The sequence below is a fragment of the Equus caballus genome, chromosome 4 (genome assembly GCF_041296265.1).
Source record: "Equus caballus isolate H_3958 breed thoroughbred chromosome 4, TB-T2T, whole genome shotgun sequence".
Lineage (NCBI taxonomy): Eukaryota > Metazoa > Chordata > Mammalia > Perissodactyla > Equidae > Equus > Equus caballus.
In genome coordinates, this window is record NC_091687.1 from 35,704,746 (window position 1) to 35,725,843 (window position 21,098).

Here is a 21,098-nt window from a genome sequence, read left to right on the forward strand (position 1 = left end):
AGTCGCCCACAGGGGTAACTTCTTCGTCGGCTGTTTTTCCTTCCCTGTCTCAGTTCCCCACTCTTTTACTGGGTTTTTGTGGCTGTCATGGTTAATTTTTTGTGTCAACTTTACTGAGCTAAGGGATGCCCAGGCAGCTGGTACAACACTTGTGGGTGTGTCTGGGAGGGTGTCTCGGAAGAGATTTGAATGAGTCGACGGAGCAAAGAAGAGTGCCCTCACCACTGCAGGTGGGTATCGTCCAATCTGCCGAGGACCCGAATGGACGAAAGGGCAGAGGAAGGGCACGTTAGCTCGCGCTGCTTGAGCTGAGACCCCATCTTCTTCCGTCTCTTGACATTTGTGTTCCTGGTTCTCCAGTTCTCAGAGTCGGACCAGGACGTACACACTGGGCCCTGGTTCTCAGGCCTTCAGACTCAGACTGAACCACACCAGCAGCTCTCCTGGGTCTCCAGCTTGCAGACAGCAGAAGGCAGGACTTCTAAGCCTCCATAACCATGTGAGCCAATTCCCATAATAAATATAGATTTCCTCTTATATACATCTCTCTCTCTATATACTATTAGTTCTAGTTCTCTGGAGAACCCTGACTAATACAGAGGCTCACCTCCCAAATAAACTACTTGCATGAGAATCCTTATCTCAGACTGTGCTTCCGGGCAAACAAAACTAAGACAGTAGAATTCTATTTGTATGTGATTAAACATAAGTAGAATGGCAATATATTGTTAAGAGTAGGTAGAATAGGTAGGTAAGGGTACAAAAGCTAGAGCAGACTGCCTTGGTTTGAAACCAGGGTTTACAATTAACTAGCTGTGTGACTTTGAGCAAGTCACTTAACCTCTCTGTGCCTCAGTTTTCTCATCTGCTGAATGCAGATGATAACAATATTCACCTTTACTGTTGTTGTGAGGATTAGAGTTAAAATATGTAAGGAATTTAGAATAGTGACTTACATAGAGGAAGCACTCAAAGAATGTTAGCTATTATTATTATTAAAGATGTATACATTTACAATAAAACCATACGGGAAATGTTAAAAACGAAATTCAGAAAAATGGTTACTTTTGGAAGGGCAGGAGCTTGATGGGTTCACAGAGGGGTATATGAGGGTCTCAAAGGTATTAGTCATGTCCTGTGTTTTAAGTTGAGTAATGGATATATTTCTGTTGTTTTATTATTATGCTCTATAACTTACATATAAATTACATCTTTTTAAATATCTATCAAATATTGCATAATTTTTAGAAGTCTAAAAAAAAAACAATCTCCACCAAATATATTCAAAGTTTTGTGTCCTTCACGATCTTGGGGTCCTCTGCTTCAGCTCCAGTCAGCCCCCCACTGTCTTCCAGTATTCCCCATAGGCACCAGCCTCTTGGACCCACTCAGGGTGGCCCCTTCGAGGAAAGTGCCCAGGACACCTATACCTTGCAAGGCTTCGGGGGCCCAGCCCAAATCACATGATCCTTCTGGAGACACTGAGCAATCTTGTACTGTTATCTATAAAAATATATTGGTTTTTAAAATTTTCTTTCCTTTTAATGAGCACTGCACTTAAAACATCAAACAATTACTACATGTTTATTTTAGGAAAAAAGGATATTTGTGCAAAAGAAAAAAGTATGCTCACAAGATCCTCTCTCAGCTATAACCACTGTTAATATCTTGATGTATATCCTTTCGGATTTTATATTATACATTTTAAAACAAAATTACATTTTAAAGAAATGCTATTAAGTGATATCCTTAACATACCGGGACCATTTTTCTCTTTTGCTTTTTTCAATTAGACTCTCTCGTAGGAAGAAACAGCAGAGACGCTTCTGCTGCGAGGTCAGCAGAAGGAGGAAGAGTTTCCTGTAAGGACGCCCAGCACTAAGGAACACAGGGACCCATGACACTCCTCGGAAGGGAAGCCAAGAACGAGCTCACGGAGCGAGCCGGACGCTCCGGGGAGGCTGGCGGCGGAGCTCGAGGTCTCCCGGTGAGGTTCCGCCATTGCTGTGACCGCTCTGCAGCGTGTATCGCCCTCTCCCCGTCGACAGGCTTCCCTGCCGGGAGTTGGGTTTTTTTTAGCTCCTTATAGCTTCTGTTTTTTTCATTGTCTTCTTCTCCATAACTTGAACGTATTGAAACCTTTGGCTTATTCGTGACGCATTATTACCCTTCTAGCCTCTCCTTATCTGACGGATTTTCACCTTTACCCTTATTCTGTCAACCACTTAAATCTCTCTGCAGTTTCCGTTTCAGATTCCTGAGACTGATGGATCCTGATAATCTCCTAGGGGCGGGGCTTTTTGTGTCGGGTCTTTAGTTGGTTAATGCTCAAGAGATTGGCTGTCCTTGGGCCAGGTGCCCATTCCTGGCCCAGTGACCACATCCCTGTCCTCCCCGTCTCCCTCTCCCGGGGGTAGAGCCTTTGGTATAAAATGTGTCCGGCTAGAATTGTGGTGTCCTCTTGTGGAAATTTCGGGTATTACAAGCGCCATGATTTTCTTCTGGAATTGTTTTCAAATTATGGGTACATTAATTTAGGATGATGAAATCAATAGAGGCTGACAACCAGAATTTTAAGCATGGAATAGAGTGGAATGAAACAGAATGGAGCAGAACCGAAAAGAATTAAAGAGAAGAGAAAACATGAGTGTCACACAAAGATTGAGTATTGCTTCATGAAACTTTTAAGTCAGGGGTGTGTGTGTGTGTGTGTATAAAACAATGTATATGATATTCAAAAAATTTAAAAACTGGCATGACATAAGAATAGATACCCACCAAAAACAATTAGCACAGTTGTGCTGGTGGGAGCCAGATTACCCTCAACCTGTTACAGATGGGCATGGTTGTGATGCAAAATGTTTATTTCTTAATAGAAGTCCTGTCAAAAGAGTTTGAAAGGCACTGCTCTAGAACACAACTCAATATAATTATATATTGTAATTTTTAATGATTGCATAGTGTTTGTGCTATAATTCATGCAACCCAGGGGTTCTGTCCCTTTTCTCCCCTCCTCTTTACTCCCAAGGAATACAACACATTCCCACCAGTAAGAGAGGCCCTAAGTAATTTGGATACACTCTCATGACACAACTCTCCTGCCTCTGACACACAGTCATTCCCTCCCTCCCTTCTTCCTCCCCCTCTTTCTCTCTTCTTTTCTCTTTCTCTCTCTCTCTCTCACACACACACACACACGAACACACACACACATGTTGAGCATTACTGATTTTAACCATTTTCCTATTATTGTCTGTTTACATTGGAGAGCTAGTGGAGTGGAATGGTTAAGAGTATGGGCTTTGAGCTAGACTGCTGGGGCTGCATCCTGACTCTTCCCTTTACTAGGTGTATGACCAGGTTTCTTAACCTCTCTGTGCCTCAGTCCTTCATCTGTAAAATGGGAATGATAATACTATTAGTACGTCCCCATTGAGTTGTGTGTAAGGTCTGAATGAATTAGCCTATGCAAAGTGATCAGACAAGCATCTAGGACACAGCAAATACACAATTGTTAGTTATCATTATTTAGATTGTGTCCAGTTTTTCACTATTACAAGTAAAAATATTGATACAATGAATATCTTTGTAGCAAAATCTTTGGAAAACAGACTTTATTAGGTCTAATTGGGGAAATCGAATTGCTAGGTGAAATGATATGTGCATTTTTAAGGTTTTTAAGAATTTTGCTAAATCATCCACCTGAAAGGATCTTCCACCACCGCTGTTTGAGAGCCCATTTCCCCAAACTCTGCCTGATACCAGCTCAACACAAGGTTGACATAAGGGAAGCCATATTGTAGAAAATAAACCATACTGTAACTTGGAATGACCTGATTAACTAACCCATCCGGATATGCACCCTCCAGGAGATATGCATGCTCTGTAGATTTCATGGCCCCTGCTAGTTGTGATAACTTTGTTCCTTTGAGCTCCTTAGGAATGTGATGACTCCAGGGCAGAGAGTCTATGCTGATAGCCATCATCTATGACAACTGAAAGATCTGGGTATAGGGTGTTGCTTTGGTCTCTGATGAAGATCCAGTAAAACAAAAGATTATCAGGAACTAAGACCCAAAGTCTGCCCCCACCCAGAGATCAGATGCCTCCCTGACCCACACAGCAGCCCCGACATAACTGGCCTGCAGTCTTTGCTCTGTAAGATGGTTCCTTAGGACATTAGTCCACCATCTTCCCCCTTGCTAGCAAGCTGTAATAAAAATGCTTTCTCTCCTACCACCTTGCCTCTTGACTGTTGGTATGTCTTGCATTGAGCAGAGGATCCCCACCTTGGGCAGTAACATAGTCAATGCTAGTTGTTATGATTTAAAACAAAAAACCTTGCTGATTTGATCAGGGAATAATGATATTTATTATTATGTAAATTTGCTTGTCTTTGATTACCAGTGAGGTAGAAGAAGTTTTCAAGTGCTTCCTGGCTATTTCTGTAAGACCCTCCAGCAGAGCACCTTGAGATTGTGTCTTGAGGTTGAGTCACTTTTTTTTTTTTTGAGGAAGATTAGCCCTGAGCTAACATCTGCTCCCAATCCTCCTCTTTTTGCTGAGGAAGACTGGCCCTGAGCTAACATCTGTGCCCATCTTCCTCTACTTTATATGTGGGATGCCTACCACAGCATGGCTTGCCAAGGGATGCCATGTCTGTACCTGGGATCTGAACCAGTGAACCCCGGGGCGCCAAAGCGGAATGTGTGTACACTTAACCGCTGTGCCACTGAGCTGGCCCCTCGAGTCACTTTTTCTTTTCTTTTTTTTTTTTAATTTTTTTTCTGCTTTATCTCCCCAACTCCCCCCTGTACACAGTTGTATATCTTAGTTGCAGGTCCTTCTAGTTGTGGGATGTGGGACACCACCTCAACGTGGCCTGATGAGCGGTGCCATGTCCGCGCCCAGGATCTGAACCCTGGGCCGCCGCAGCAGAGCGTGCGAAATTAACCACTTGGCCACGGAGCCGGCCCCTCGAGTCACTTTTATGTGTGACTATCTCCTAGTTAATTCATGAGGCTCTCACTTTTGAATCTCCCCCTCTGGCTGAGAACAAGTCCTGCATGCAATTGGTCCAAATACATCTTAGTTAAATTAAGTATCACAGTCACCACATCTAATCTCTGCAATGAACTTTTGAGCAGAATTATCTGGCAGTAAGAAAAGAAAGACATCAGATTGATCTACTCCGTCTCAAAATGGCCTTGGGCAAAGGGAGGTGGTATCCTTTCTTTGTGTTTCTGAGAACGAGATGATTTTATCAGAGTATTTAAATGCATTTCTTTTTTATTACTGCTTTTCTCTGGTTATATGTTGAAATGTTCCTACACAGAATTTGAAATATATTATGATGTACACCTGAAAGTTATATAATGTTATAATCCAATGTTACCGCAATAAAAAAAGAAGAAAAGGAAGAAAGAGAGAAAAAGAAATGCTCCCCTTCTCAAAGAAAAGAGAATTGTTTTCATATTTGAGACTACACAAATACTGTAGTTCCAAGTGGGACTGTCTTTTCATTATCAACAAATACTTATAAAGCAACTCTGTACACTACACATGTGTGTGGGAGGGAAGGACGGGTATGTATATGAAGTATAAAATACCTTCTCTTCCGGCAAGGAAGTCAGCCTTAGGTGGTGAAGGAAGTAGCATAGTGTGGGGAGAATGATGCTGAGGGGGCATCCAGAAATTGATGTTTTATACCCAGGCCTGCTCTAACTTACTGTGTCACCTCGAATAAATCCCTTACCCTCTCTGCACTTTTGTTTCTAAAACCTGGGAAATTAAGAACACGAGATTGTGTTTCTAACATCCTCCTCTAAGCTATGGGGTATAAGAGATAAAGGGATGGTACTAGAGAGAGAGACAGAGACTTGTAAGTGGCCATTGTCAGGCAGTGAGAGATGGGCCAGACAATAGAGAGTGGTTTAAAGGGGAGAGATGGCATGTCCCGTGGAGGCAATCGAGAGGGATTTGTATAGAAATTAGCATCTGAGCTGGACCTGGTGGGGAGGGAAGTATGGTACATAGAGAAGAGGGTATGGAAAACAAATCTGGGAAAACAGCATGAGCAAAGAGCAGAAGCCAAGGTGGGAAAGTGCCAGGCACGTCCTTGGGACGGTGAAACAAGTGGTTTGGCTAGAAGAGAGGGTTCCTGTAAGTATCAATTGAGATGTCACTGAAAGAAGGCAACCATTATTGGGGAGGGCCTTGACCACACAGCACAGGAGTTTATCCTCAGGGCTCTAGGTCACTATAAAGTAGAAGGTCTCCTGTGCACACCTCTGACTGGATGGGATTTCCAGGAGTACTGAGTTGAGCAAGAAGAGTGCTGTGGTCTATTAGCGCTGTGCGCTCAGATCAGAGTGAAGGGTGGCAGCAGGGCACAGAGGAGCTCTTCTGTGGCACGTGTGTGTCATTCTAGCTGTAAGTTCAGGATGACTTGAAGGTTTTTGAACAGGATCAACACAAAGCAGTGTTTTAGGGCAGCTAACCTGTGTGAGGTACAGATGAGGCTGGAAGAAAGGAAGCAGTTAGGAGGCTCCTCCAGTGTTCGAGGCCTCATGCCTCTCTTCTGGCACTGGCAGTGGGCATGATGAAGTTCTGGCCACAAGGGCTGCTTGCAGCAAATGCCCAGTAGAAAATTCCCAGCAGGAAGTGGATGATGCAGGTCTGGAAGGTGGAGGAGGCGGAGGAGGGTCAGCGAATGGCAGTGGAATCACAGAACAGGGAAGGGGAACAGAGAAGAAACACTTCTTCCTCTAAGTGAGGGGGGAGAAGAGACTTTGAAAAGTTCCAAATGGAGGGGAAGGAGTTCATGCCTTTGTTTTTTTCTTTCTTCTCAGTAAAGTATGGTGTGGGGGAGGCAATCGACTGTAGTGGTGAGGAGCAGGAGTTTTGTGGACAGACAGAATCATTTTTAGTCATTGAATTTTAATTAATGGCTCCACCACTGGTGGAATATGTGATGATCAACAAGTTACTTTCAATCTAGCTAAGCTTCTGTTTCCTCATCTGTAAATGGAGAAATTAGTGATACCTTCTGACTGCGTCCATTGTGAGGATATTCATCTGGGACAGAGTAAAGACAATAAATAATAGGTATGGGTAAACTGTAATTTTTATTTTCATATATCTATATTTTTATATGTACTGAGAGTGGAAGGGGTTCAACCCCGTGGCCGGAGGCTGAAAAGTGGTCTAGGTTAGACAGCCCTTGAGGGGAGTGGGAGAGGGAGCCATTTTGTCATCAAACATCTGGATTCTCCTTTTCTCACTGTGTCTCCTTAAAAAAATTTTATTAAGGATTTTTTCAAACAAACACAAAGTAGAAAGAATAGCACGATGAACTCCTTTGTACCTATCACTCAGCTTCAATATTTAACCAATCTTGTCTCTTCTTTGTTGATGGAATTATTTTAAAGCAAATCCCCGATATGATTTCAAATAATCTTTTGAAAAGAACACATAAGTTCAATTCGCAGCAGTAACATAGATGAGATATCCCTGGGAAAAACTCCACTACTTTTTTTTTAATGCTGGATTAAATTAAGGGGGAAAAAACCTTTGAAAATGCATTGAAGAGTTGGAAAGAAAGAAAGGAACCTATGTTGGTAGCTGGTAACAAGATGTTTTAATTTTTGCCAATATTACAGGTCTGAAATTGTATCTCATTATCTACTTTGCATTTTCCTTGTTACTAATGAGACTGAGCATCGTTTCAAATGTTTATTGGACTTTGGGATTTCTCTTCAGTGGCTTCCCTATTCAAATCCTTTGCTCACTTTGCGATTGGCTTGTTTCCCCTTTTTCTTATTGATTTCGAGGTGTTCCCTGATACATTCTGGATACCAATTCTTTGTTGGTAATAGGTACCGTGAATATTTTCTCCCAATCCATGGTTTGTCTTTTCACTTTTTGAAAGGTATCCTCTGATGCACAGTCAATTTATTAATATTTTCCTTTATGGTTTGTTCTTTATGTCTTGTTTAAAAAAGCATTTTTCCATGCAGGGTCATACAGATACTCTCCTATATTTCATTCTAGATGTTTTAAAGTTTTTCTTTTCACATTCATGTCTTTAATCCATCTGAAATATGTTTACGTTTGACGTGAAATAGGGATCTAATCTTACTTTGTTCCATATGGGTAACCAAGATTCCATCCTGGCTCCGTCAATCTGTAATGTTATGCCAATGAAGAAAAGGAAGCTGATGACTCACACCCTCCCCAACAGCTAAGGCTATTATCAGAACACAGGAGAAACGTTTACTAACTAAGTCTACTAGAAACAGACTGTAAGCGCAACTGGGGGAGAACCTGTTATGTGCTGTGGAAACTGAACAAACCAGCCTGCTTTAACAGAGAGAATGTCTTTCATTTTTCTCCACTGTCTTGTTCACCATTTCAGAAATTCAAAGTCTATTGGCCATTGGTGGGCACTGATTTTTGAGGCAGCCATTATGCTTTCCCCACTTTCCCTACTGCCACCCCCATCAATTTTCTTTTGTTTAAAATCACCCCTTGCAGGGGCTGGCCCATTGGTGTAGTGGTTAAGTTCATGCTCTCCACTTTGGTGGCCTGGGGTTCGCAGGTTTGGATCCCAGGCGTGAACCTACACACTGCTCATCAAACCATGCTGTGGCGGTGTCCCATATGCAAAGTAGAGGACTGGCATGGATATGAGCTCAGGGACCATCTTCCTCAAGCAAAAAGAGTAAATTGGCAACAGATGTTAGCTCAGGGCCAATCTTCCTCACAAAAAAATAAATAAAAATAAAAAATAAAACCCTCCTTTGCAATATGCCTGTCTTATTCACCTTGTGTCCCTGAGAGTCTATTATAATGCTTAACTCATACTTTCCAGTGAATATTTCTTGCGTGAAAGTATTAGATCGATCAGATCCTTTCTTTCTATATTGATCCAGGGATTGCAGTACTCAGAAAACAATTAGGCAGAAAGGTATTTGCACATAATACATGCTGCAACGTACAGTCCTCATAGTAAAAGCCACAAATAGGGGCAGAAACATAGTCTGGGAAATATTTGTGTTCCACCTATTAGACGACCTACTGGAGGAAGAAGAAAGGTTTATTTCATGGGGCCGGCCCGGTGACACAGCGGTTAAGTGCGCACGTTCCGCTTCAGCGGCCTGGGGTTTGCCAGTTCAGATCCCAGGTGAGGACATGGCACCACTTGGCACACCATGCTGTGGCAGCGTCCCACATATAAAGTAGAGGAAGATGGGCACAGGTGTTAGCTCAGGGCCAGTCTTCCTCAAAAAAAATAAAGTTTCATTTCAGTTGGCAAAATCACAGGACAGCGATTGCCAGACACTGAGCACCAGGAGAGAGGCACACAGCTAAAACCATGGGAAGGGTGACTGCCAGCCCACAGTCAGTTCAACACGTTTATCAAAGCCCTATTAAATGATAATGTCTGTGTCTTGTATCACACCTGGCATCTAATAGGAACTTAATAAGCTTAGCTTATCATTGTAATTGTTATTGTTCTGTGCTAAGCACTTACAAAATAAAGAGGAATAAGACTAGATTTTTGCTCAAGTAATTTAAAAGGGTGATTGGTGTGGGGCAGTGGGGAAAGCCAAATTACATGGGGAACTAAGGCAAACTTAAGATCCACCTGGCTTGTCCTCCACAGATCAAATCCTAGTGACCACAGGCAAGGAGACAGCACATGGGCACTGGAGCCAGATAGGACCAAATGTTACATTCTGGTTTCACCACTGACACCACTTCTGGATCCTTAATCAAGTTTCTTGGTGTCTCTCATCTTCCTTTTCATCATCTGTGAAATGGAGATAAAATAAGAGCATTGAGGTGAGGGTTCACATAAAATGTACGTAATCGCATGTAATTATTCAGTGCGTGTCATGTGTATAGCACAATGTCAGGCACATGGTAAATATCCCATGAATGCTAGTAAGTATTAACATGAGAAAAAAAATTTGCACTAAATTCTGATCAAGTGAGTTTACAATTTTGTATTAAAAGAGTTTCTTGAGTAAGAACCTCTCAGACCCCTTTGTCCACCTGAGAATGTTTTTCTATTTAAACAAATTCCAAAGAAGCATTCCTACCAGTCTATTACTCTCCACCACACTCTTAACAATGGAAAATGTTTCCTCCACTCAAACTTAGTTAATACTAAACAAGCAGTCTTTAAAGTCAGATATTTAAAATAAACTTTTAAGAATAAAAATTCTCTTAGAAAATATACTTATTAAATAGATATTATATTTATATTATCAATTAGGGTTAAATATATAATTTAATGAAATATATGATAATCTCTATTATTATCTATATACTATATTATTATTTGTTAAAGTTAAATACAGTATGTATAATATTTATAGATTAACTTTTAACACTGAATCCCAAATTTGGAAAGATGTTTTCTTTCTTTTTTTCTGAAAATTTAAGAGAGTAGAAAATTATTTATTTCCTTATTAAATAAAATCAACAATTGAAGATATGTTATGATAGGTCCATCGAATCACCATTTTATCAAAGTTTTTAAAAATAGTAGGGAAGGGCTCACAATAAAAATGTAGTCGTCTTCTGCCTCACTTCTCCCTCCCTTGACTCTCGTCTCCAGAGACAACTACTATTAATTATTTGATTTTAGTCTTTTTGGCATTACTATCATATCTCTAATAATACCATTCCTCATACTATTTTTTCTTTAATTTTTTGCCATTGAAAAGTAATTTTATTTTTTTAATATAAAAGGTCAAACAAAATGATAGAATTGCAAAAACTAATTTAAAGATCGGATTCAAGATCATTTAAAGTGTGCCCAGCTTCTAAAGAGCATATATCTATAAGAAGCAATTTCCTTTAAACACATGGTATAATTTAAGCGGCAATGCATGGCTAAAAATAGTTAAGTTCAAATCAGCAAAAATAATCCCGAGTATGTGGATGCACTACAGCCAAGACTCTTACTATAGACTAGAGGTTGTACCCCTCAGCAATGTGCATGATGTTCCTCCTGACTGCTCTTGGTTGAAGTACTGAGGCCCAGAGCAGAGGCCAGACAGGCAACATAAATGAGAAGAGGGGCTGAGATGTAAGAAAAATCATCAACCAACAGAATTATAGTCACGTTTTCTTTATTTTTACTAAACTGTGGTGGAAGCATGCCCCATATCACAGTCACATGTTAAAGTAGGAGTAATGTGTCTATTTCTGCTGGGCTCCTATAGGAATTTCAAATTAGTCTGTGCCATCTTTGTTCAGGGTGAGACTCCTTCTTCAGGAAACTACCCTCACTCCCACCCTCACCCCTACTCTTGTTCTGGCAGCTTTCTTTGCCCTCAGGTACTGTGTTAGTCTCTTTGGGTAGCTGTAAAAAAATACCATAGACTGAGTGGCTTATAAATAACAGAAAATTATTTCCCACAGTTCTAGAGGCTGAAAGCCCAAGATTAGGGTGCCATCATGGTTAGGTTCTGGTGAGGGCCCTCTTCTGGGTTGCAGACTGCCAGCTTCTCCTTGTATCCCCACATGGCAAAAAGACGGCAGGAGCACTCCCTGGCATCCCTTTTATAAGGGCACTAATCCCATTCTTGAGGGCTCCACCCTCATGACCTAATTCCTTCGCAAAGGCCCCACCTCCTAATACCACCATATTAGGGGTTAAGATTTCAACATATGAATTTGGGGGGACACAAACATTCAGTCCATTGTAAGTACTGTTGGAAGGTGGTTGGTTTGTGAGCTGGCTGCTGATGGTCTTCATTCTATTCAATCTGGGCATAGAGTCCCTTCCACACGGTTCCCTGGCACTTGTGATGGACTCTCTCTCTTCCCTTCCTTGCCAGGACTCAGGTTCTCCTCTATTTCCCCTCGTCCCTTGTCCTAGTCTCTCTTTTCACAGCTCCATCCTCTTCCCCAGTCTGAGTCTTGTCTAGTTTCTGGATATGGAAAATTTTGCTTTACAAGTGTGCTTCTAAAGCAAGTGGGCTGGGTCTATTGATTTGGGCAGTGAGAAGAAGGAAAAAGCAGAGATTAGAAAGAGCAGCAGGAGCAGTAAACACACAGGAAATATGCTTACATACTCACATATGTGGAAGATATTATTACATGTGTATTATGTTGAAGATATTTTAAACATGATTCTGAAAAATAAAAGTATCTCAATTATTACATTACCTGATAATTCACTACTTCTTTAATTTAGAACCGGAAATTTGGTACCTCTCCTTCTGTTTCTAGCTGTCAGTCTTGTGAAACAGAATTCAAAAAACTTTATTTAAAATGGGGTCAGGAGGCCAGAAGGGGGAGCTTCACACACTACTACTCCACATCAATTACAGACCCCAAACAGGAAGAGGTCAATTACAGATCCCAACAGGAAGTTGTCAGTTACTTCCCCAGCAGGAGGAAGGAAGATTTCCTCCTTGCCCAGCAACTCAGCCAATGAGAAACCATCACCACCCTGAACTCTCACTTTCCTCCAATGGATTATCATTCAAAACAACCCCTCCCAACTTCCTCCTTTTTCTCTATAAAGCAGTGTGGTTCTCATTCATTTGCTGGACATGCCTATGGCTTTTGCTATAGCTTGCTTGTCCTGAATTGCAATTACTCTGCTATTCCCAAATAAACCCATTTTGCTGGTAAAATAACTGGCTGTTTTATTTGTTTAGGTCAACATTACATGGTCATCAGAAGTGGGATCCAGAGAAAACCCCCAACAACTCTGAGGCTGGTGAGCAAATAGGTACTAGTACCCACAGAGCCATTGAGCTTTCTGCTTTCTTGACGACCCTGGAGTTTGGGTGTAAGTTTTCTTCTAGATTTGATCTCCCCTCTCTTTGCATTTTGAGTTCTCTGGCTTGATTTGGTATCTGTTTTATACAGACTTTGTCCCTTCTCTATAAGGGCTTTGTCCTTTCCGTGAGTACTTGTTGGTATAATTAGGCCAATTGTAAGTGGGCTAGCATTTGCCATGATTCCTTTGAATCAGGCTTTAGGAATTTTTCTTTTGCTCTAGAGAAAAACCTCTGAAAAAGGAGATCCCAGGCATCTAAATGCTTTGAGGGCCGCTCCCCCTACCCCCGCTTCAAGGGCCCTAGCTGGTTTTATGTTTAAAAACTGTGGTGCATCCTCATGTACATTTCTAACTAAATGAACCAACTTAACCAAAAGTAATCTAGAGGCAGAAGTTTCTACAAGGCAAAATGACTTCAAAAACAGCTCTAAAAGAATCCTTACAGCATGCAAATAAAAAACATTTGGTAAAATTTAAAAAAACGTTTGGCCACCTGAGCAGGTAACTTAGTCCATCTGCTAGAAAATTCTTAGGAGTTTTTCACATGGGATATGGCCAAAATTTTAAAATAAGGCTATAAGATCTCTGTGTTTATCTGTATGTTATGTATGTCCATGTATGTATGTTATAGTTTTGTGCTATTTTTCTACCTGTGGATGGTATTGACAAAATTAGTTTATAAAAGAGTTTTATTTAATTAGCTTAAGGAAAATCAAATGTTTATATAAATTAAGTATTCCTAAAAAAAATTTCTCAGGATATAATAGAAACTAACCCAAATGCTTTTCAGGTTCACGTGATCTGGAAAAATATCATAATTAAAGCTAGTTTAAGTTTGTTGGTTTAATTGAAACAGGCATGTCTCTAGAGTTATCAGCATTAAATATTATATTTTTATTCTACCTGGGTTTACTAGTCAAATAAGTGCATGTTATTTCTGGTGCAAAATTTATCAGCCAAAAAAAAAGATTCTCTTGAGATGATGGCTGACTTTGTCTAATGTCTCATGAAGTTTCATGAATAATCTAAACATAATTGCTGGGAACAAATTATTTAGATAGATGAAAATGGGATAAGAGTTTTAGGTGCAATAATTATGTTTTATTGTATGTATGCTTAAAAAAATAGCATCTCCAAATCTTTTTGGGTAACTTAAAGCTTTAGAGTTTCTGCTAAGTTAAATTAAATGACGGAATTTCATTGAATATCTGGATCATTCTCCAAACAAGGTACAATACTAAAACATTAATTACTAAACTTACATCTGTGTACTTTTGGCTTCCTATTGTAGAGAAACCAAAGAAAAAATTGAGTCTGTTAGTAACTATATCTTGTGCCACATTGAAAGATTGCACTATTTTAAAGGGCATATGATTCTAGAAATTATGAAATGTATTTATAAATTTTCTATTCCAAAATTGCTTACTTAGTTTTCACTAGGAATCAAGGATCCTAAGGGTTAAGAATTCTAATTAACATATGTGATTAAAGCTACTAGTAATGATAAGGAAATATCTCTGTATGAAAGAAAGTAGGATGTGTGTTAGTTAGAAAAACATATGAGGTATGGGGATACCTTTTTGTTGAAGAAAAAGAAATTAATTTTGTCCTAAAGTAAAATGGTGGCCAGAATAAGAAAAGAAAGGATAGGATGAAATCTGAATGTGAGAAGAAAGTTGTAGAAGGTTTGTGAAACAGAAATCTTTGGAAAGAAACTTTATATGTGATCCATCTGGATAAGAATAAACAAAATTGCTATAAGGGTTTTAAAATAAGCTTTAATATTAATAGTGTATTTATGTAAAGCTGGAACTTAGCTTTCTTTCATCTGTTAACAGGACAAGGTCCGCTTCTGCTGTTGGTCCCCTCCTGATGAGAGGCTGTAAGAGGTTTTTCCCTAGTTTTCTGTTATATCAAAATTATTTCCTGTGCTTTATTTTAAAGATTTTATTTTTTCCTTTTTCTCCCCAAAGCCCCCCTGTACACAGTTGTATATTCTTCATTGTGGGTCCTTCTAGTTGTGGCATGTGGGACGCTGCCTCAGTGTGGTCTGATGAGCAGTGCCATGTCCATGCCCAGGATTCGAACCAACGAAACACTGGGCTGCCTGCAGCGGAGCGCGCGAACTTAACCGCTCAGCCACGGGGCCAGCCCCTCCTGTGCTTTATTTTAAAGGCTGAGTCTTTTCTATTAAAAAGTGCTAAGGTTTTGCAGCTATGTAACCTTCTATATTTGTCTTTGAAATCCTTTTGTTACTGGTTAAATGGATAATTAAATATTGTTTCATAATTTTCTGTGATCCTATTTGGTCTTATGTCCAAAGCCTTTTGACATTTTTGACAAACTTCCCAAAAATCAAATTCTAAATAAAGTCTTTTTGACCTGAAAATAACTTTGGGAATTTCCAGACGGTGCCTGGGACTTCTCAAAGGATTTGTTCTCTCTTCCTATAAAAAGGGAAATGTTGAACTAATTGGACTTATTTGATATGTCAAATTACATGGAAAGCATCATCAAATAAATGATGATAAACCTTCTTACGTTATATTATATAGGTGAATGTTGTTAAAATAAATGTTCTAGAGATTGTATGAAAATTCCTAAAATTCTGATATTTCCTGGTATAATGTTATTAGTCATAGTTTTAGAATGTATGTCACAGAAGTGACCAAATTTACTTGTTGATTATGTTATAATGAACTTTCACCAGATCTTTAACCATTGCTATTTTTAATTTTTTGTCATTTACAGAGTTATTATTTTACTCTGGTGCTTTTACAAATATGTTTTATCTGCAGAGAAATTCATTGAAAAATACTCTAGAATGCAGGTGTTTGATAACTTTAAGATCATCACACTGAGCTGCATTTAAAGGACCTTCTTTTCTCCTCTATGAGAAAATGTATATTTGCAACAAAGGTTAAAACATTTGTCTTTGTCTCCCTACCTGATCTTTCCAGAATTCAGAAACTCTTAAGTATTCCTTTCATGACAATATATGTATTTCCATAAATTCAATGAGAATCTGTTCTTCTTAGAGCAGGACACAATTGGAAGGATTAGCTATATTATCAAGCATTTGACCAGGATGTCATATTCGAAAGAGATATATACAGACTCAGATATTTACTATGATTATCTTTGATAAAAATGGGAGTAATCATGGAGTGACATAAGCATCATGGTGGAGTGAACTTTCCCAGTAATCTTCCCCCTCTGACATACAATGAAAAAACAAACTCCAACAAAGGACATCCAAACACAAGACAGATTTAATGTCAGAGAGAGACGTGCAGCCATACAACAGAGGGCAGAGAGGCTGGAGCCCCCCTCAGAAGAGGTGGAACAGGGTGAGAGAAAACTTCACTCCCCACCCAAAAACATCCATACTCCTGACTGTTGATCAACAATGCTTTTGAAGAAAGATCTTGATGAAAAAGGGAAAATGTGAAAGACAATAAAGGAAAACTCATTTAAAATGAAGTCAGAAGTCCAGAAGGGAGAGCCCTCGCACACTACTACTCCACATCAATTACAGACCCCAACAGGAAGAATCATCAGTTTAACTACCCTCAGCAGAAGGAAGATTTCCTCCTTGCCCAGCAACTCAGCCAATGAGAAATCATCACCACCCTGAACTCTCACTTTCCAACAATGGATTTTCATTCAAAACAACCCCTCCCAACTTCCTCCTTTTTCTCCATAAAGTAACGTTCTTCTCGTTTGTTTGCTGGACTTGCGTATGGCTTTTGCTATAGCTTGCTTGTCCTGAATTGCAATTCCTCTCCTATTCCAAAATAAACCCATTTTGATGGTAAAATAACTAGCTGTTTTGTTTAAGTCCACAGTCTCAGGTCTTGTGCTTATTATAGATTTTTTGCCTTGGATTCTTTAACTGGAAGCAAAAGTCAGCTTTATTTAAAAGGAAAAATAGTAATTCACAAACATTGGTACTTCTGAACATGAAAAGAATCCATGATTTTTTTATTTAAGGTTATTTCAGAGATATTTATAATAAATGTTGTTCTCCAACAGCTTCCTAGTAGGTTTTCGGTATTGTATTGCACTGCAATTCAACCACTTGAGTTTTTAGATCTTCAAGCTCACACTATTAATATTAATTGAACAATGTTAGTTCGTTTTCCTCAAGTTTTAAACCAGAGAATCTTTCCTGAAAACCATTCTTCAACTCCGCAATTCTAGGGATGTAGCTGCTTAGATCATCACTCTCATTTCTGGGAACCAGCTCCAGTGTAGGAAATTAGGACACATTATATCTTGAAAATCATAGTTCATGCAACTATGGTTAATGCCCTTGCAGAATACTGTGTTTGCATTCATGAGAACTTCAACCTCAAAGCTTTGGTTCATTCTTTGTTGGTGAACTGAGGTAGGAATTTTCTCTTGAATGACACGAACAATCTGATTTCTTTAATTTTAATCAACAAAAAAATTACTTTGCATTTCCTTCTAAGTTCCCTAAAAAAGTCTTACGTGATAGCTAATTATGTTGTAAATCATCTAAAAATAGTGCCTTGTTTCCTTACACAGGAGTGGATATCATTAGCACTTTAAGCATGGTAGAATGCAGTGTTGTTGCAAATGTTTCATATTTCTTTTTTAATGTATTCAACCATTGCCTTAGAAGAAATATAACTTCAGTCTGCCTAGCAGGTTTATCTACCAGCTCCTGCTCTTTTTGATAAGAAATAAATTTGTATTTCAACTAATGTTATTTTTTCACTTTTCCTTTTTCTTTGCTTATTGATAGCTGAGCAAGAGTTCTTTTTTATTTTTACCATCAAAACAGCATCACAGTTACCTTCTTCACTGTTGGGCAAAATATTTATATACCTAAATAGCAAGCTTTTCTCTCTTTTTAAAATTTTTTTCATTGCAGTAACATTGGTTTATAATATTATATAAATTTTGGGTGTACATCATTATATTTTGATTTCTGTGTAGATTACGTAATGTTCACCACCCAAAATCTAATTGCCATTCATCACCACACACATGTGTCTAGTCACCTCTTTCGCCCTCCTCCCTCCCCCTTCCCCTCTGGTAACTACCAATCCAATCTCTGTCTCTATGCGTTTGTTTGTTGTTGTTTTTATCTTCTATTTATGAGTAAGATCATACGGTATTGGGCTTTCTCCCTCTGACTTATTTCGCTTAGAATAATACCCTCAAGGTCCATCCATGTTGTCACAAATGGCCAGATTTAACCGTTTTCTATGGCTGAGTAGTATTACATTGTGCATATATACCACATCTTCATAATTCATCCATCCCTTTATGGGCACCTTGGTTGCTTCCAAGTCTTGGCTATTGTGAATAATGCTGCAATGAACATAGAGGTGCATATATCTTTACACATTCATGTTTTCATGTTCTTTGGATAAATACCCAGCAGTGGAATAGCTGGATCATACGGTAGTTATATTCTTAATTTTTTGAGGAATCTTCATACTGTTTTCCGTAGTGGCTGCACCAGTTTGCACTCCCATCAGCAGTGTATGAGAGTTCCATTCTCTCCACATCCTCTCCAACACTTGCTGTTTCCTGTATTGTTAATTATGGCCATTCTGATGGGAATGAGGTGATATTTCATTGTAGTTTTGATTTGCATTTCCCTGATATTTAATGATGTTGAATGTCCTTTCACATGCCTGTTGGCTATCTGTTTATCTTCTTTGGAGAAATTTCTATTCAGATCTTTTACCCATTTTTTAATTGGGTTATTAATTTTTTTGTTGTTGAGATGTATGAGTTCTTTGTATATTTGGGGTATTAACCCATTATCAGATATACGGTTTGTGAATATTTCTCGCAATTGTTAGGTTATCTTTTCATTTTGTTGACGGTTTCCTTTGCCATGCAGAAGCTTTTTAGTTTGATGTAGGCCCATCTGTTTATTTTTTCTATTGTTTCGCTTGCCTGGTCAGACATAGTACTTGAAAATATGCTGCTAAGACGGATGTTGAAGAACATACTGCCTATGTTTTCTTCTAGAAGTTTCATGACTTCAGGTCTTACATTCAAGTCTTTAATCCATTTTGAGTTAACTTTTGTGTATGGCGTAAGATAATGGTCTACTTTCATTCTTTTGCATGTGGCTGTCCAGTTTTCCCAACATCATTTATTGAAGAGACTTTCCTCCCTCCATTGTATGTTCTTGGCTCTCTTGTTGAAAATTAGCTGTCCATAGATGTGTGGGTTTATTTCTGGGCTCTCAGTTCTGTTGCATTGATCTATGTGTCTGTTTTTGTGCCAGGGCCATGCTGTTTTGATTATATGGCTTTGTAATACATTTTGAAATCAGGGAGTGTGATGCCTCCAGCTTTGTTCTTCTTTCTCAGGATTCCTTTGGCTATTTGGGGTGTTTTGTTGTTCCATATAAACTTTAGGATTCTTTGTTCTATTTCTGTGAAAAATGTCATTGGAACTTTGACTGGGATTGCGTCGGATCTGTAGATTGCTAAGGAAGTGTGGACATTTTAACTATGTTAATTCTTCCAATCCAAGAGCATGGAATATATTTCTATTTCTTTGTGCCTTCTTCAATTTATTTCAACAATATTTTGTAGTTTTCAGTGTATAGATCTTTCAACTCTTAAGTTTATTCCTAGGTATCTTATTCTTTTTGTTGCAATTGTAAATGGGATTGTATTCTTAATTTCTTTTTCTGCTACTTCACTGTTAATGTATAGAAACACAACTGATTTTTGTATCCTGCAACTTTACCATATTCATTTATTATTTCTAAAAGATTTTTGGTGAATTCTTTAGGTTTTTTTTTTTTGAGGAAGATTAGCCCTGAGCTAACATCTGCCACCAATCCTCCTCTTTTTGCTAAGGAAAACTGGCCCTGAGCTAACATCCATGCCCATCTTCCTCTACTTTATATGTGGGACACCTGCTACAGCACGGCTTGACAAGCAGTGCTCAGGTCAGCACCTGGGATCTGAACCTGGGATCCAAATCTGAACCCTGGCCTGCTGAAGCAGAATGCATGAACTTAACCACTGTGCCACTGGGCAGGCCCCTCTTTGGCATTTTTTATATATAAAATCAAATCATCTGCAAATAGTGACAGTGTCACTTCTTCCTTTCCAATTTGGATCCATTTTATTTCTTTTTCTTGCCTGATCGCTCTGGCTAGGACTTTCAATACTATGTTAAATAAGAGTGATGAAATTGGGCATCCTTGTCTGGTTCCTGTTCTTAGAGGGATAGCTTTCAGTTCTTCTCCATTGAGAATGATATATGGCCCTTATTATGTTGAGATATTTTTCTTGACTATCCATTTGATTGAGAGTTTTTGTCATAAATGGATGCTGTATATTGTCAAATGCTTTCTCTGCATCTATTGAGATGATCATGTGATTTTTATTCTTCACTTTGTTAATGGGATGTATCACATTGATTGATTTGTGGATGTTGAACCATCCCTGCATCCCTAGAATAAATCCCACTTGATCATGGTGTATGATCTTTTTAATGTATTGTTGTATTTGATTAGCTAGTATTTTGTTGAGGATTTTTTCATTGATGTTCAACAGTGATATTGGCTTGTAATTTGTGTGTGTGTGTGTTGTCCTTGTCTGATTTTGGTATCAGGGTAATGTTTGTTTTGTAGAATGAGTTAGGAAGTGTCACCTCCTCTTCAATTTTTTGGCAGAGTTTGAGAAGGATAGGTATTAATCCTTCTTAGAATGTTTGGTAGAATTTGCCAGGGAAGCTGCCTGGTCCTGGACCTTTATTCTTTGGGAGGTTTTTGATTACTGTTTCAATCTCCTTACTGCTGATTGGTGTATTCAAATTCTCTATTTCTTCTTGATTCAGTTTTGGAAGGTTGTATGATTCTAAGAATTTATCCATTTCTTCTAGATTATCCAATTTGTTGACAAATAGCTTTTTGTAGTATTCTTTTATAATCTTTTGCATTTCTGAAGTGTCTGTTGTAATTTCTCCTCTTTCATTTCTGATTTTACTTACTTGAGCCTTCTCTTTTTTTTCTTGTGATTCTAGCTAAAGGTTTGTCAATTTTGTTTATCTTTTCAAAGAACCCATCTTAGTTTTGTTGATTTTTCCTATTGCTTTTTTCAGTCTCTGTTTCTTTTATTCCTGCTCTGATTTGTATTATTTCCTTCCTCCTACTGATTTTTGGTTTTGTTTGTCTTTTACAAGTTGCTTTAGGTGCACTGTTAGAATGTGTATTTGGGATTTTTCTTATTTGTTGAGGTAGGACTGTATTGCTATAAACTTCCCTCTTAGAACCACTTTT

At 38.8% G+C, this 21,098-nt stretch overlaps 1 long non-coding RNA gene across 1 annotated transcript; it reads left to right on the plus strand.

The window, feature by feature from the left end:
- Positions 1 to 1,853: 1,853 nt before the first annotated feature.
- On the plus strand, positions 1,854 to 16,628 carry LOC111773157 (uncharacterized). Its single transcript, XR_011438127.1, has 4 exons — positions 1,854 to 1,987; positions 12,684 to 12,817; positions 14,647 to 14,690; positions 14,782 to 16,628. It is a non-coding gene; the product is annotated as an uncharacterized lncRNA (long non-coding RNA).
- Positions 16,629 to 21,098: the final 4,470 nt, after the last annotated feature.